This window comes from Dipodomys spectabilis, unplaced genomic scaffold (assembly GCF_019054845.1).
Source record: "Dipodomys spectabilis isolate Male_0828 unplaced genomic scaffold, ASM1905484v1 ptg000783l, whole genome shotgun sequence".
NCBI lineage: Eukaryota > Metazoa > Chordata > Mammalia > Rodentia > Heteromyidae > Dipodomys > Dipodomys spectabilis.
Window position 1 is genome coordinate 24628353 of NW_024871460.1, and position 15597 is coordinate 24643949.

Consider the following 15597-nt stretch of genomic DNA (forward strand, 5'->3'; position numbering starts at 1 on the left):
GTTCATTGTTCTTATTTAACATTTACACTAACGCCCAAGGTTTAAATAGATGTGTCCATTCACCACGGAGTACCTATTATCTCCCAGGTCCTGGGAATGGAAGGCTGGAGAAGATATAGTCCCTACCTCAACAAAGTTGCGAACTTAATTAATAAATTACTTACATAAGACACTCTAGCCAGTAAAGGCAGAGCTGGGATTTGAGCTAGAGCAAGCACCAGAAATTACATCCATTGCGTGGCATCCACACATATTCTGTGATACATTTATTCATCTCTGTGCCAGGTTCTGGGTCAAGCCATACAGTCAGGAAGTCACCAGAAAATTGATCCCAGAGCTCCAATGCCATTGTACTTCCTCTCAGACCATGGCAGCCCTTGGGAACCCAGCTCCCCACCCCCAACACATACCCTCCCTGCTGCTGGACAGGGCTGGCTGAGGCCATCCCTCAGTCTTTGTTTGTCCTTCCAGGGCTGCCCGCAGACGCCAGGGACTTAGTGTGGGCTTCTGTTATTTATTCCTGTCTCCTTGAGGTTTTGCTTATGTGTCCTTTCCAGTTTCCAAAGTGGTGGGAGATATATATTTTTTTTCTTTCCAGGCAGCTTACTGCAGAGCTACTCACAGGCCTCGTACATTTTTTAAAAAGAGAAATTGCTACAGAGGTAGCATGCACTTTAATTTAGAATTGTCCTTTGTTACACTATTAAGGCCATCAGTCTTGCCCTGTGGGATTTGTCTGGCTTCATGAAGGTTGCAGAAAACATTATTTTCCCCCTGTGCTTTTACATTTTTAAGAGGAGGAGGACTAGGATTGTTTAAACACAGACTAGAGCCATTTAATCAATGAAGCATTTACTGTCTATTGAAGTGTAACTATCAGTAAAGGCATCTCCCAGGCTAGAGGCTGAGGAATGGCAGGGATGAATGAGGCAGCCCTGGACCTCTGAGAGATGCCCATTTCATTGGAAAGGAAGTTGCTTGGTGTCATGACCAAGAGCAGGAATAGGAAAAACTTTTCTGCAAAGGATCAGACAGGAAATATTTTAGGCTTTATGAGCTCTGTGGTCATCTTTACAACTTTCTAACTGTCTCTGCAGCATAAGGATAGCCACAGACAATAGCAAACAAGTGGGCAAAATTTTGTTCCAATAAAACTTTATTTACAAAATCAAACAGGGGGCCAAAGTTTGTCAATACCTGGATTAGAACAATGTTTCAACCAACAGACTATCCATTTTGTCCTTTTGTACATCCCCTAACTTTGGACAATCCACACATCCCTCCTGGTCGCAGGTATCTTATCTATAAGGTGGGGGCAGAAATGACATTTACTTTGCATGTTTGTTCTAAGGTTGAATGAGGTGGCTCCTGCTTAGAACTAAATAAATGTTAACTGTTACTATTAAGTCAGGATCTCAGTCTGAAGACTCTCTGGTAACAATACCCAGTAGAACAACATTTATAGAAGCAAAGAAAGGGGATCTTAAGCCATCACATAGTGTAAACCAATTCTCTTCCAGGAAGAATTCTCAATTTCACATTCTTTGAACAAGTAGGTGAAAGTCAGATGGCCTCTGAGGCTGCCACCGACCTTCCCAGACAAATGGGCCTGGCTTGCATTCTGCTCCCATCATGCTTTGAGGTATATCTGAGGTAATGGATAGTCAACATCCCTTCTCTCTTGGGAACCCCCAGGTCACTGGCTTGTTCTTCTTCAGGGGTCCAGGAGGCACCGCAAAGCTGGGTCATGCCAAGTGATTAGCAAGTGCTGCTAGTGAACATTTCCTGTGCTTTGGACTCAATGTAGGTAAGGAGACAGTTCCTGCTGGGTATTGGTGCCTAACACCTGTTACCCTAGCTACTCAAGAGACTGAGATCTCAGGGTCATGCTTTGAAGCTAACTGGGAAGAAAAAGCACATGATACTCATATCTCCAATTAACCACCCAAAAGCCAGAAGTAGAGGCGTGGCTCAAGTGGTAGAATTCAACTTGAGTGAATAAGTTAAAGAACAATGCCCAGGCTCTGCGTTCAAACCCCAGTACCAGCGCAAAGACAGAAGGAGGAGAGAGAAGAAAGAAAAAGAAGAGAAAGAAGAGGAGGAGTAAGAGAAGGAGGAGAAAGAGGAGGAGGAGGAGGGGAGAAGGGGAAGAAATGAAATAAAAGAGTCTTTGTAGAGAGAGTTCTGGAAGAATTGGCTAGAAACATCCATTAACATCCTCCTGTTTTTATGCTTCAGTGCCTAACTTGGATCTTAACATTCCGAGTGTGTTGCCTTTATTTCTGCAGGTCAGGGACTGAGTCCTGTAATGTGATAGTGTAGGACTTTCCTGAATAACCAATCACCCTCTGATTATTAACTGAATAATCATCTCATATTCATAGGAAGGGAAAAAAAAAACAAAAAAGAAGTTAAAACTCCCTAGTTGGACAAGCTGAGTACAGCAATTCTGTGGTCGAAGGAGCTTTTGCCACTATGCAGAGACCCAGATAAACAAAATAAGAGCATACCTGCCAACCAGCCAGATTTCTGTCACCCACGCAGTAGGCATTTTCCAATGCCTTTCTGGCACAGAGCAGAAGGGTAGTGCCAAATGGGGACACAGCTGACGACTGCCTCAATTCTAACAGACACAGATCAATAGACCCTGGCACCTGGTTCATCTCTTATTTGAATTGCTTTTGAAAGACCAGGATGGGAAAAGCCAACAAACCCTGCAAACACAGTGTGCTCTTGGCCTTGGCCAAATGCACTTTAGCTGTCTGTCCCTCCAATATGGTGAGTCACTGTAGATCCAGGACAGAGTGAATGGGGAGAGAGACCTCCTATTCAGAGGACAGAAGATTCGAGGACATCATAGCCCAATTCTTTGCGGAACCTGGTATTGTTGCTTAATTCTGGAAAGGAGGAACCTGGCTCTGGAAGAGGAAGAACTGCTAATATGTGCAAGTATGGAGCTAGCTACACATGACCACCCGCAGGAAGCCCGGGCCTTCCTGCCAGATCACTTGTCTATTCTAAATCCTAGATGCCTTGACAATTACCAAGTTTTAATTAACCTCTACATGGTTCTGTCACTGGCTTATGCTCTCCCCCAAAGCAGCCTGCATTTACCGTGTTGGGCTTTCCTTAAATTCAACATCCTCTCTTCTGCCACAGGACCTTTGCACATGTCAATTCCCCTGTCTGGCACTCTCTTTCCTTTCTCTGACTCTTCTAGCTCCATCCTTTTATATAGATATGTGGGTCTCAGTTAAGTTTTTCTGTCAGCAAACTCTTCTCTAATCCTGCAGTGAAGGTTAAGCATCTTTGAAGTAGTGTCTCTTCTGATCTACTTTTTTTTTGTGTGTGTGGGAGGGAAACCCCAAGTTTTGAAACCCCAAGTTTTATTCAAGAACTCATACAAAATATTCCACATAAATGAATTTTAATCCTCCTCTTCTTCCTCTTGTTCATCCTGGTTAATCTGGAAGTAACGCAATTCATAACTCTCTTTGCTGTTAGCAACTGCATGTAACCAATCATGTAGATGATTCTTCTTCAAATGTTTTTTGGTGAGATATTTCAAATACCTTTTGGAGAGAGGCAGCTCAGAGGTTACAGTGATCTTGCTTTTGCTTTCTCGATGGTGACTACTCCGCCACCAAGATGTCCAGCTTTCCCGTGTACCTTGATTCTCTCCTGGAGAAACTGCTCAAAATTGGCAGCTTCCATGATTCCATCTTCTATATGGGGGTGCAGTCCAGGGTGAACTTCAGAACCTGCTTCTTTTTGCCCCCTTCACCACGAGCAGCTTCTTCTTCTTCTTCCTCTTCCTCTTCCTCTTCCTCTTCCTCTTCCTCTTCCTCTTCCTCTTCCTCTTCCTCTTCCTCTTCCTCTTCTTCTTCTTCTTCTTCTTCTTCTTGGGTCCAGTCATGGGGCCTGAACTCTGGGCCTGGGCACTGACCCTCAGCTCTTCAGCTCAAGGCTAGCACTCTATCACCTGAGCCACAGTGCCACTTCCAGCTTTTTTTTCTTTTTGCTTATGTGGTACTGAGGAATCAAACCCAGGGCCTCATGCATGCAAGGCAAGCGCTCTACCACTGAGCCATCTTCCCAGCCCACCACGAGCTTTTTCAAGGCAGCAGCAGAGGCAGACAGGCTCTTTAGTCTTCTTACCTCAATGTGCAATACATGTTCATTAGAAGGAAGGAGTAGATAATCTACTAACTGTCTCGTCTCTATCCTTAGCACAGTTTCTGCCTCAAGAACCAGAATGCTCAGATTTAAATACCATTGCTAAGACTTACTGGTTTTATGGCTTCAGGTAAATTGCTACCTCATTCACTCTAAGCCTCAGCTTTTAGATCTATAAAATGAGGGCTTGGAATACTGTCAACCTCATAGAGCAGGTGGGGGAATTAGGTTAAAGAATGCATGGGAAGGGACTGGATTGTAGCTTAGTGATAGAGCGCTTGCCTAGCATGCATGAGACCCTGGGTTCGATTTCTTGGTACCACATAAAAACAACAGTAAAAATAGACATTCAATAAATCATAAAAAATAAAGTAGAATTTATTTTTTAAAGAATGCATGGGAAACCCTGGTCATAATGCCTGGACCTCAGCTAATGTTCAGAACTGGCTACCATGCTGTGGAAGACCCTGTGCAGTGTGTATGGCTGCTGCTGCTTGCACCTGCTGCTCGCATGGCTGCCTATACAGAGGGACTGAAATGGTCCCTTTGACCACTCTGGACTTCGCAGGCTTGACCAACATGTTTTGCTGCCAGAATGACTCATTTCTGCCTGATTTTTCTTTTTGGTCCTAAACCTGAAGGCCCCAAAGGTGATCTAGAGATCACTGCTCCTGACTCTGGTCCAGCTGCTCCAAGCAACTGCTATGAACAGGGCTAGGATCTATATAACTCTGACCCTGGACAGCGCCATCTACAGGCCAGAGAGTTGGCAGGCCAATAAATCGAGTTCTCCCAGAAGCCCCCCAAATCTGATCTTTATACATTTCTCCCTTCTGATCCCTAGCCCCACATTGTTCAGTAAGCACTGACCCTGGTCTGGACTGAAGATTTAAGATGCTCAGTCCTGAAAGAGGGCATTGTGTGGAATGGTGCTTATGGAAGGTTTTCTATTATGATTATTTTTCTTTCTTTTTTTAATTTTTTTTAGGTCCAGTTGTGGGGCCTGAACTCTGGGTCTGGGTGCTGTCCCTCAGCTCTTCAGCTCAAGGCTAGCACTCTACCACTTGAGCCACAGTGCCACTTCTGGCTTTTTTCTTTTTGCTTATGTGATGCTGAGGAATTGAACCCAGGGCCTCATGCATGCAAGGCAAGCGCTCTATCACTGAGCCACCTTCCCAGTCCTTATGATTATTTTTCAGATATCAGGTTAGAGTTACATTCTTTACACAATTAGATTCTATTTGATCTTAAATTCATTTTTAAATAGAAAACAAATATAAATTCACATGGCTGAAAGCTCAAACTCACTAGAATGATTTTTTTTATCTTTTTTATTTATTTATTTTTACTTATGAGGATTTTTATTTCTTTAATGTTTTTCTTTATCTTTATTGTAAAAGTGATGAAGGGGGAGGGTTACAGTTACATAAGTAAGGTGATGAATACATTTCTTTTTAAACATTGTTACCCCTTCCCTCATTTTCTCCTGCTTACCCCTTCCTACTCTTATCCCCCACAAGTTGTATAGTTCATTCCCAACATAGTGTCAAGTGAGTATCATTGTTTCATTAGTTCATTCTTTTTCCTACTGTTTCTGTTTTAGTTTTCTGTACTCTTTGTCTTGTATATAAGCTTATCCAAACAGAGGAAGGGAAAGGGAAAGGAAATAACTGCATATCCAGCAATCTCACTCCTGGGCATTTATCCAAATGAGCACAAACAAGGCCATACTAAAGCTACCCGCACAACCATGTTCATTGCAGCATTATTTGCCATAGCTAAGATATGGAACCAACCCAGATGCCCCTCAGTAGATGAATGGATCAAGAAAATGTGGTATATAGACACATGGAGTTCTGTGCTTTCATCAGAAAGAATGGCATTGCCCCATTTGTAAAGAAATGGAAAGACTTGGAAAAAAATATATTAAGCAAAGTAAGCCAGACCCAAAGAAAAAAGTAGGTTGCATGCTTTCCCTCATTTGTAATAACTAGAATATGTCTGTGATATTCTTAACAGGGACTCTCAATAGCCCAATTGCTAAGTGCATAGGACTTATATATAATGAAGCATATCAACTTAAAGTATGTTTTTTAAAGCTCCCTTCCAACACTCTCATACATATAGTCTCTCTCTCCCCCGCCTCTGGGAGATGCCTGCACCACAGAAAAATGTCTGCCAAGTATACAATTTATGCAAAATTGTATGTCATAACCCTCTTGAATACATAGATATATCATGCAGATAGCCCTGCTCACTTTGAATGGAGCTTTCTTTCATTTTAACATTTGACCACAGACCAAAAGAGACACAAAAATATTCAAAATACCATTTGCTATCTATGACTCATTCTTCCCAAGGTAATACAATTCTATTATTTCAGTAAAGGTCATTATTTTAAAACCAAAGGAAAACTTTGGTTTCAATAGAAATTTAGTAATATCTGTGCTCATTAGGCACTTAGTAAGTGCTAGCTATCGTTACAACCTGTTGAGATAGTTGCTGGAACTATCAGCTGCTGCTCTAAGAAGAAGCTTCAATCAGTCAACTGATGGTCTAGGTTGATGGTGGAGCGGAATGTTTGGCAAAATCCCAGACAGGATATAGTACCTGTTTCCTGGATTTTCTATATAATCATTCCCTTCCTGTTTATCCTATATCATTGAGACTCAAAGACTGATACTTATGTCTGAATTTAATGCCTCTCTTTAAATCTTTTGGGACTAGACCTCCCTCAAAGAACAGACAGGATCAAGTTCCTTTCTGTCTTTCGGCATTAAGGCCTCTGCTACATTTTCTACTTCTTCTCCAACCTTCTGGTTATCTGTTGTTTCCTGGATCTGGGAATAGGCTTCAGGTTGACCATGCCCACATGGATCTGGTGCCACCCTCATGTACCGAACTGACCCTGATCTGCTGGGTCTGTACATCTGAGCTACTTCCAAAGTCGTGCAATCTCTGTTATAAGATTCTGGTTTTCTTTTTTTTTTTTTTTTTTTTTTTTGGGGGGGGGGGGCGGTCCGGTCATGAGGCTTGAACTCTGGGCCTGGGCCTTCCCAGCCCCATATACTGGTTTTCTTAATGTACTAGCCAATGATAATCAAAGCCAATTATTATTTAATGATGGTGTGAGTTGAATGAAACACACAGTCTTCATGTTGTAGAAGTAAATCTCCCAGAGCACAATAGAAAAATATATATTGCAATCCCTGAAGACATTGCTATCTTTTCTCTGAATTTATTTTGAATGCAAATTACTGCATCGCATTTTAATTGTTAACAAAAGATCTATCACTATGCTATTATTTCCAGTGTTTTTATGAAACCGTCTCAAATCTGCATAAAGGTTGAAAGTACAATGAACTCCCATAACATCCAGTTAGATTCAGCTACTGAACTTTTGCTGTAGTTTAAAATGAGCCACCAACCTCATGGCAACTTCTAGTATCTCCTCTGTTAGTGCTGCTTATGACAGCAAAGTCGCAGGAAGAACCAAGCACACAGTAGTCAGGGAACTTAGAGGATAATTGTGCATGCATTAAAATGATGTCCACATGCCTTTTTACTAATCTTGAAAAATGCATATAGAAGTTTGTTAAATAAATAAAGTGAAAGGCAAATCATAAGATTTCAACCATAAAATATCAATAATTAACAGGATTTTGCCTGGGAGAGCAAAAATAAGTTTTATCTTTTTATGTCTTTTATTTTCATCTTTTTTTAGCAGAAACAACAACAACAAAAAACTATTAACATTTTGGTTTTAAAATTCTAGAGCAGTGATTTACTCATACATACTCCCTAGGAAGTTCATTCCCATGATGCTTTGCCATTTCACAACCTCATGGCTAATACCATGGCTGGGATCAGAGCAGCAGTCTGCAGCAGCTTGAGTGTGGAGAGCTCCGCACTCAAGACTGATTGACTGACTAAGAAATTGAAGGTTGCACAGTCTTTACCAGAAACTTCAGAGGGAGCTCCTACCTGTGTCAATCTAAGATTGCATTCTTGAACATTTTCCAGCTCCTAGTGGCCCTGGAAATTGTCCTGAATTCCAACTTGTACCCCCTCTGAACTGCTCAGAATTACTACTCCCTCACCCCCGCAAGACCTACGTGAGTTTTAACAGCTCACTTATGATCTTGAGAGGCTCTGCCCAACCTCAGTATCGGATACCAGAAAAAGACAAGGTGTCCCTCCCACCTCCCACTTCCTTGTGTGCTCACCCTTAGGTGAGGAGGATCGCCACTAGAACTTGAAACAGACATGTTGGTTAAATCATACCTTTTTCTTAGAACTTCTTTTAAATGTCTCTAGGACATTCTGTGGCTGGTTGAGTTTCTTAGGTGTATACTGAGTGAAAAGTGCTTGAGGAAGGTGTGGCAGGCCACCAGGTAGGAGCTCAGCATTTCTGACCTGCCTTTGGCCACCTGCCATGTTCCTCAGAGACTTGTGAATGACATGGATTCTGTTGTGCTAACACTGGAGCTGAATGTCAGCAGCTTTTCCTCTTTGGGCCTGTGGCCTTGTCTGTAAAATATGATCTCTAGGCTTAACGACCTATCAGATCCCTTCACCATGTGAGTGGGCCGAAGCATCCTAGCCTGAGTTAGGGATGCAGGGATGAGGGAAGAGAATGTTTCTAGATGGTCCAAGCACAGTTACCTCTTGTGTGCTGGTTCCCTGTCTCCTGGGTGCAAGCGTATCTCATTGCTGAAATAGTTCAAGTTTCCCATTGCAAGGATGGCACGGGGTGTATTTCCCATGATACACTGTTCTGTACACACAACTGCTTAAGAAACAGCCTTGGGGATCTGGTGCTCTGTCAGCTGTCAGCTTGTGCGCTTTCTCCTTGACTCCTAAGGCTCATCAACTTCAAGGCAACTCAGTCCCTAGTCACAGGCTTGTTTTGTTTGAGTGACAGGCAAGTTCAGCGTTATTGAATCTTCTTCAAAAATAGAAAATGGACATCAGATTTAAGTCGCCCCACATCTTCCGTGTCTCAGCTGCTTTCCCAGCAACTTCACAAATGAGCAGATGTAAAACTGAACAGTACATTGGGATGCCATTTAGAACAGAGCAGACTTACACAAAGATCAGTCATGTTTAATCTATTTTGAAACATTGGGGTGGTTGCAGCATTTGAGAGCATGTTGGGTGGGAAGGAGTATATTCTGTGACAAAATAGGAATCATTACTCCCGCAGTATTGTGGAAACCAACCTAGTGACCTGCCCCGCAGAGGCTGTGACTAATGTGAACTGAATTTGAAAAGGCATCATTTTGCAAAACAAAAATAGAAGGCAGGAAAATAAAAATAAAATTGATAAACATTTGCAGAAGGCTTTTCCCCCCCAAATGCTTAATGCAATTTTTCTTTGCTGAAATCCAGGGCATGAAGATTCAGAATCTCAACTACTCAGGATTAGCTAGCTATAGTTCATTTTCAACACAGTGTCTAGTAAGTATCATGGCTGCATTTGTTCAATATACAAATTGTGGGCAGGGATAGGAGGGAAACACTGGGAGAAAGTGAGGCGGGAAGTAACATTGTTCTAAAAGAAATATACTGTTTATCTGACTCATGTAACTGTAACCCCTCTAGGCATCACCTTTACAATAACAATACTTAAAAACTTAAAAAAAGAATTAAACATCTAGCTCATTCCTGTAACTCTATCTACTTAAAAAGCTGAGATAAAGAGATCCATGATCAGAGGCCAACCTAGGCAGAAAAAAAAGTTGCTAGACTCCACCTCCAAACTAACCAGCAAAAGCAGGACTGGAGGCATGACTCAAGTGGCAGAGAATTAGCCTAACAAACATAAGGCCTTAAGTCCAAATCCCAGTACCACAAAAAAAAGAATGCAATATCTTAAACTTGAATATAACTAATTTCTGACAGATCAATGAAAAGTATCATTTTCTACTTTAATAAAAAGCAAAATGAAAACATAATATTAGCACTTTTATTTCAATCTGCTTGTCTGATGGCTTATGGATAGGGACTCACCCTTCAGACCTGGTAAAAACTTGAGGAACCTGGAAGGAGCCAGCCCTATACCATAGACAAAGCTGTGTTCCTAACTGATGCTTTAAAACTGTCTTGCACACTCTGATTCTCCAGAGTCACTGGAAATCAGAGGACGCTTTGCTATGGAAAGTTCTGTTCTTGGAACTATGCCCGCGCTTTTCATATGGGGAAAACTGTTTACATCTATGCTTAATAACTCCCAGCACACATCATAAAACTTCCATGATTTGAGCACTTTAGTCCACCCTCCCACCAATAAATTAATTAATGAAAAACAACCAGGGAGGTTTCTTTCCCATGGTAAGTTGAGAGGAGAGCAATAAGAAGAGCTGGAATTCCTGGGGCAAGATGGAAGTTTAAACCCTGCTCAAAATCCATAGATGCTCAGGTTTCTTACGTGAAATTGAAAAGGTTTTTCATCTAGCTGGCACACATGTGTCTTAAACTTTAAACCATTTCTAGATTGTTTATGATGCCCAGTACAATGTAAATGCTGTTGAAAGAGGCATTGGTGACTGTCTTGGTTAACTCCATTTTATCCTTCTCTGCTATTTTAATGTGTCATTTTCCTCTGAGTCTCTCTCTTTCTTGTAACCACTTTGAGTTCCAGGAAGGACAAAACTGATAAATAGCATAGCTATGATAAGGGGCTGAAACTGTCCTTAAAAAACAACAGAGCCTTGCAAGACAGACCACCCTCTAAAATGAGGACAATTAGCTTACAGTGATGAGGCTGCACCTTGGGGCAGGAGTAAGCATGTCATAAGAGCCAGATTGCTTGGGCTGGGAAGGTGGCTCAGTGGTAGAGAGCTTGCCTTGCATGCTTGAAGCAGTGGGTTCCATTTCTCGGCACCACACAAGCAGAAAAACGCTGGAAGTGGTACTGTGGCTCAAGTGGTAGAACGCTAGCCTTGAGCTGAAGGGCTGAGGGACAGCACCAGGCCCAGAGTTTAGGCCCCACGACTGACACACACACACACAAAAGAACCAGATTGCTCCCCTAAAGTGACCACAGTGACAACTTCTTCCTGGAGCCCCATCTTCTCAGGAAGCCATCACCATGCTCCATCAGAGAACAGGAGAAAAGCCAGGAAGGGCAAGAGTTCAGGGACTATCAGTCCTGCTGTCAGCTCTTCCAGGCAGACTTTTTCCTCCTTTTGCTATGCAATAAACTCTTTTGTTTTGTGGGTTTTGTTTATTTTTCTTTCTTTTCTGCTCCTAGCTTTATTTCTATTCTGTTACTGAGAACAAGGACCCACCTGTTGGGACTTGAAAACATCAAAAAAGAAATTTAAGTTACAAATGTTAATGGAAATGAAGAGAACCTACAACCATGGACCTTTAGACAGTCCCTCCTTCCATACAGGCCTCTGATGCTGCAGGGAGCCTTACATCAACCCTTTCAGCAGGAAGTAGCCAGAAAAACCACCACACCCCTTCTCCTAATAGCAGTTAGGGTGGCCATTGAGAAGGGACTTGATGGGAAAAGTCTAGTCAGTGGCCTGACAGCAGTTCTGCCACTCTTCCCCAGTGCCTGGAGGCTCACCTGTCCTAACCCAATCAGCCTTCTTAGAAGCTGTGGGAGGCTCCTGATTAGTTATTCCAGGCTCCTGTTTAGTTAATTGTCCATTTCCAATGGACCAATAGGCTTTTTGCCTGTGGGTGAGCCCAATACTAGTTCAAACTAACCAGTAGATCTTGGGGATACAACTCTGACTTGGGAAGATGGAATAAAAGGAAGTACCCTGTGCTGTCAAAATGGATTAAAGATTTCTGGGTCCTGCTGTCTACCCTCTTTTGCTGTGGAGGGGGTGGGAAGAACAGGAATTCAAACCAGTTTCAAACTGTCTTTGGATCCATTCTGTGGAGACTGTGAGGATGATCTGCTTCATCTTGTGTAGAGGAGTAGATGAAGGGTTACTTATTCTCAATAAAAGTCTGGGGGTTGGGGAGGGGAAACAGCATCTCTCTCTCTCTCTCTCTCTCTCTTTATACCTTTTTTTTTTTTTTGTCGGTCGTGGGGCTTGAACTCTGGGCCTGGGCGCTGTCCCTCAGCTCTTCAGCTCAAGGCGAGTGCTCTACCATTTGAGCTACAGCACCACTTCCGGTTTTCTGGTGGATTATTGGAGATAGGAGTTTCACGGTCTTTCCTGCCCGGGCTGGCTTTGAACCTCGATCCTCAGATCTCAGCCTCCTGAGTAGCTAGGATTACAGGCGTGAGCCACCAGCGCCCGGCTCTTTCTACCTTTTAAGATATAAACAATGATAAGTGTTCTGTGGTAGACATGGCTTGGGCTCCAGAGTCAGACCTTGTTAGTGTCCTGACTGGCAAATTGTGTCACATTGGTCAGATTATTTAACCTCCCTGAACCTTGGTTTATTCACATATAGATACTTATCTGGCAGAATTGTTCTTTAGAATAAATGAAACAAAGTACCATAGGTACCATATATACATATATACTAAAGGAATAACCTCATATTTATATCCTTACAGAGTCTATTTTGGGGGCTGTTAGAGACTTTCCACAAGTCACTTTGTAGTGACTCCTTTGCTCTCAGCCTCATCTGATTCCAAGATAGGTTGCTACAGCAGACACTGAGACCAGCCCTGTGTGGCTATTGTGGGCTTCACACAGATATCACGTGACAGTGACCTACCTCTTCTTCTTTTTTTTTTTTTTCCTGGTCCTGGAGCTTGAACTCAGGGTGCTGTCCCTGAGGCTCATTGTGCTCAACCACTTGAGTCACAGCACCACTTCTGGCTTTTTCTGAGTACTTTATTAGAGATAAGACTCTCACAGACTTTCTTGCTTCAAACTGAGATCTTCAGATCTCGGCCTCCTGAGTAGCTAGGATTATAGACGTGAGCCACCAGTACTTACCTCCCACCTCTTTTTGTATCTGAATCCTCACCCTTCCCTATTTTCCTAAAGTTGTGCTCAGTGCCCACCTTGAGCATTCCAGAATGTGGAGGGTACATCTGTACAGAAAACATTGACCACTAGGAGTCTGGGGAATGTGGATTAGGTCTTCCCTTTACCTCTCCTGTTACAAGCAGTGTTGAATTATGAAGCCATTCTAAGGATCATCCAGTAAGATGAAGCCCTTGGTGTCACTGCCATTAAAATAAGTGCCACAGTGGATGGCTTAGACATGGACATTTACCCCTCGAGTGTTATGAAGTTCATTTCCTCTGTGGCAGGTCAGAGCCACACAGAGAAGGGGCACCTCCTGCAGCAATTGAGGAGGCAAGGTCTTTGGATGCAGACAAAAGCCAGACCGACTTTGCATATGTGACTTCTTTGGAGGAAATAAGATCACTCTTCTTTGCTCTTCCAGACACATGGGTCTGAGCCTGCAATATCAACGTAATCATCATCAGGATGCTGTTATTATAATCATTACTATAAGTACCACTTCTGGTCTTCAGTACTCTGTTCCTCTGGCTTTATTTGTGATAACTGTCTTCTGAGCCACCAGACCAATACTTATTATTTGAGCATCTCCTGCAACTGAAAAAGGGAAGTGATTGGAAATACATGTGCTGGAACCAAGTCTATGATCAGTGTCTGGACCTCTAACTGACCATATGGCAGGACTAGCATCAGCTGTAGGCTGAGTGGAACAAATGACTCCTTCTTGCAGTCAGCCAGGTGGCTACAAACAGCAGAATGGGAAGTGGTTTGGGGAGTTTGGAGGTCAGGCCAACCAAACGAACTCAGCTCTCTCTTTTATTAGCTATATAATCTGGGTGTCTTTTTAAATGTTATTTTTATTTGAAAAAGCTAGATACAGAGGGGTTACAGTTACATAAGTCAGATGAGTACATTTCCTTTTGGACAATGTCACCCCTTCCCTTGCTCTCTCCCAGATTTCCTCTACCATCCCACCAACAAGTTATATAGTTCATTTTCAACACAGGGTCCAGTGAGTACCATTGCTGCATTTGTTTACCCTTTGTCCCTCCTTTCTGTGCTTCCCCTTATATTCCCAAAGACATATATGAACAAATAAGATAGAAAGAAAACAAAACAAAAAAGAAAAAACCTTGTTTCCATATCCTGGAGTTCATTTAGATATTATTTTGTATGATCAGCTGCACATAGACTTTGTACCTTTCTGTTCCTCTCCTAAGTATCTTCCTTTGGACAGTCTTCCTGGGTGACTTTATGAACTTTTTTGGTTTCTACTTCTTTGGATAAAAATGAAGACACTACTGGAAGAGAATGAGGGGGTGACATAGTCTAAAAAGAAATGTATTCTTTACCTGACTTATGAAACCACTCTGCGCATCGCCCTTATAACAATTTAAAAATTTTTAAGTGGAAAGTTAATGCCATCCTTCCAGCTTTCATAAAGTTGTTGTGAAGATTTAAAAATCAATGTGTCAGGTAAGAAACATGGAAAAGACTTTGGGCACACTGGCTGGTAGGTACCAAGTTCTCCAAGGGGGTTAGTTATTATTCTTGTGTATCTTCCAGCCATTCCTTTAAATCGCACTTGATACGCACTACTAAGCTGTCCATTTAGTAAGCTACTCTCTGTAGAACAATACATTCCTGCACTTCACATACTAGACACATCATAACATATCTCTGACAAGTTCCTGGAACTTCCTCCCCTAATCATGGCCTATGAACAAGAAAAAGAAATATTCAGTCAGAATTAAGCACCAAAAACTTCACATAGCTTAGGGAATGAATTCATCAACTGAATTAGGCTGCTAATTGATCAAATAAGGAGCTCTTGAGAGAAAAAACTAAGGATCCCACGAAAACAGAGCTCTCTATTATTGTGATGTTCTTCCTTGTGATGTTGGTGCTAAGGAACTACACAGAGTCTAGGACAAAAGCAGCTCACATTCTTAGATAAGCAGAACACATGTCTTCATTGCCCTCAGCAAAACATAATTGTTAGTAGGGCTGAAGTAATATTGTTCTAGAATCTCTGAGTAAAACACTATCATAAAATAGTACTTAAAGCCACAGCAAAGGACAGTCATTGTCCTCCCTTAGTCTCCCAGCCTGTCATCACTGAGGCCATTTTTCTAGAAGCCAGCAGTAGGAACTTCTTGTGAATCTTTTCAGACACAGTATATATGTAAGAACAAAAAACATTGACCCCCCCCACCCTTTTCATACAAACAATAGGGTAGCAAAGGTGTTGCTCTGTATAGTTATTTCATCTAACAATGTATGTTGATAATCACTGTAAAATAAACTGTGAATGAATTCTTATTTTTAATGGTTTCAGAATGTTCAATCATATGCATACTACCATGATTTCATAAACCCCTTATTGATGGGCATTGAGGTTGATCTCAGCTTTTGACTATTATAAAGAAGGATGCAATAAGTAACTTTATATACACCACATTTCTTACCT

At 42.0% G+C, this 15597-nt stretch overlaps 1 pseudogene; it reads right to left on the bottom strand.

Moving 5' to 3' along the window:
* Positions 1–3427: 3427 nt before the first annotated feature.
* Positions 3428–7070, bottom strand: LOC122102299 (annotated as a pseudogene).
* Positions 7071–15597: the final 8527 nt, after the last annotated feature.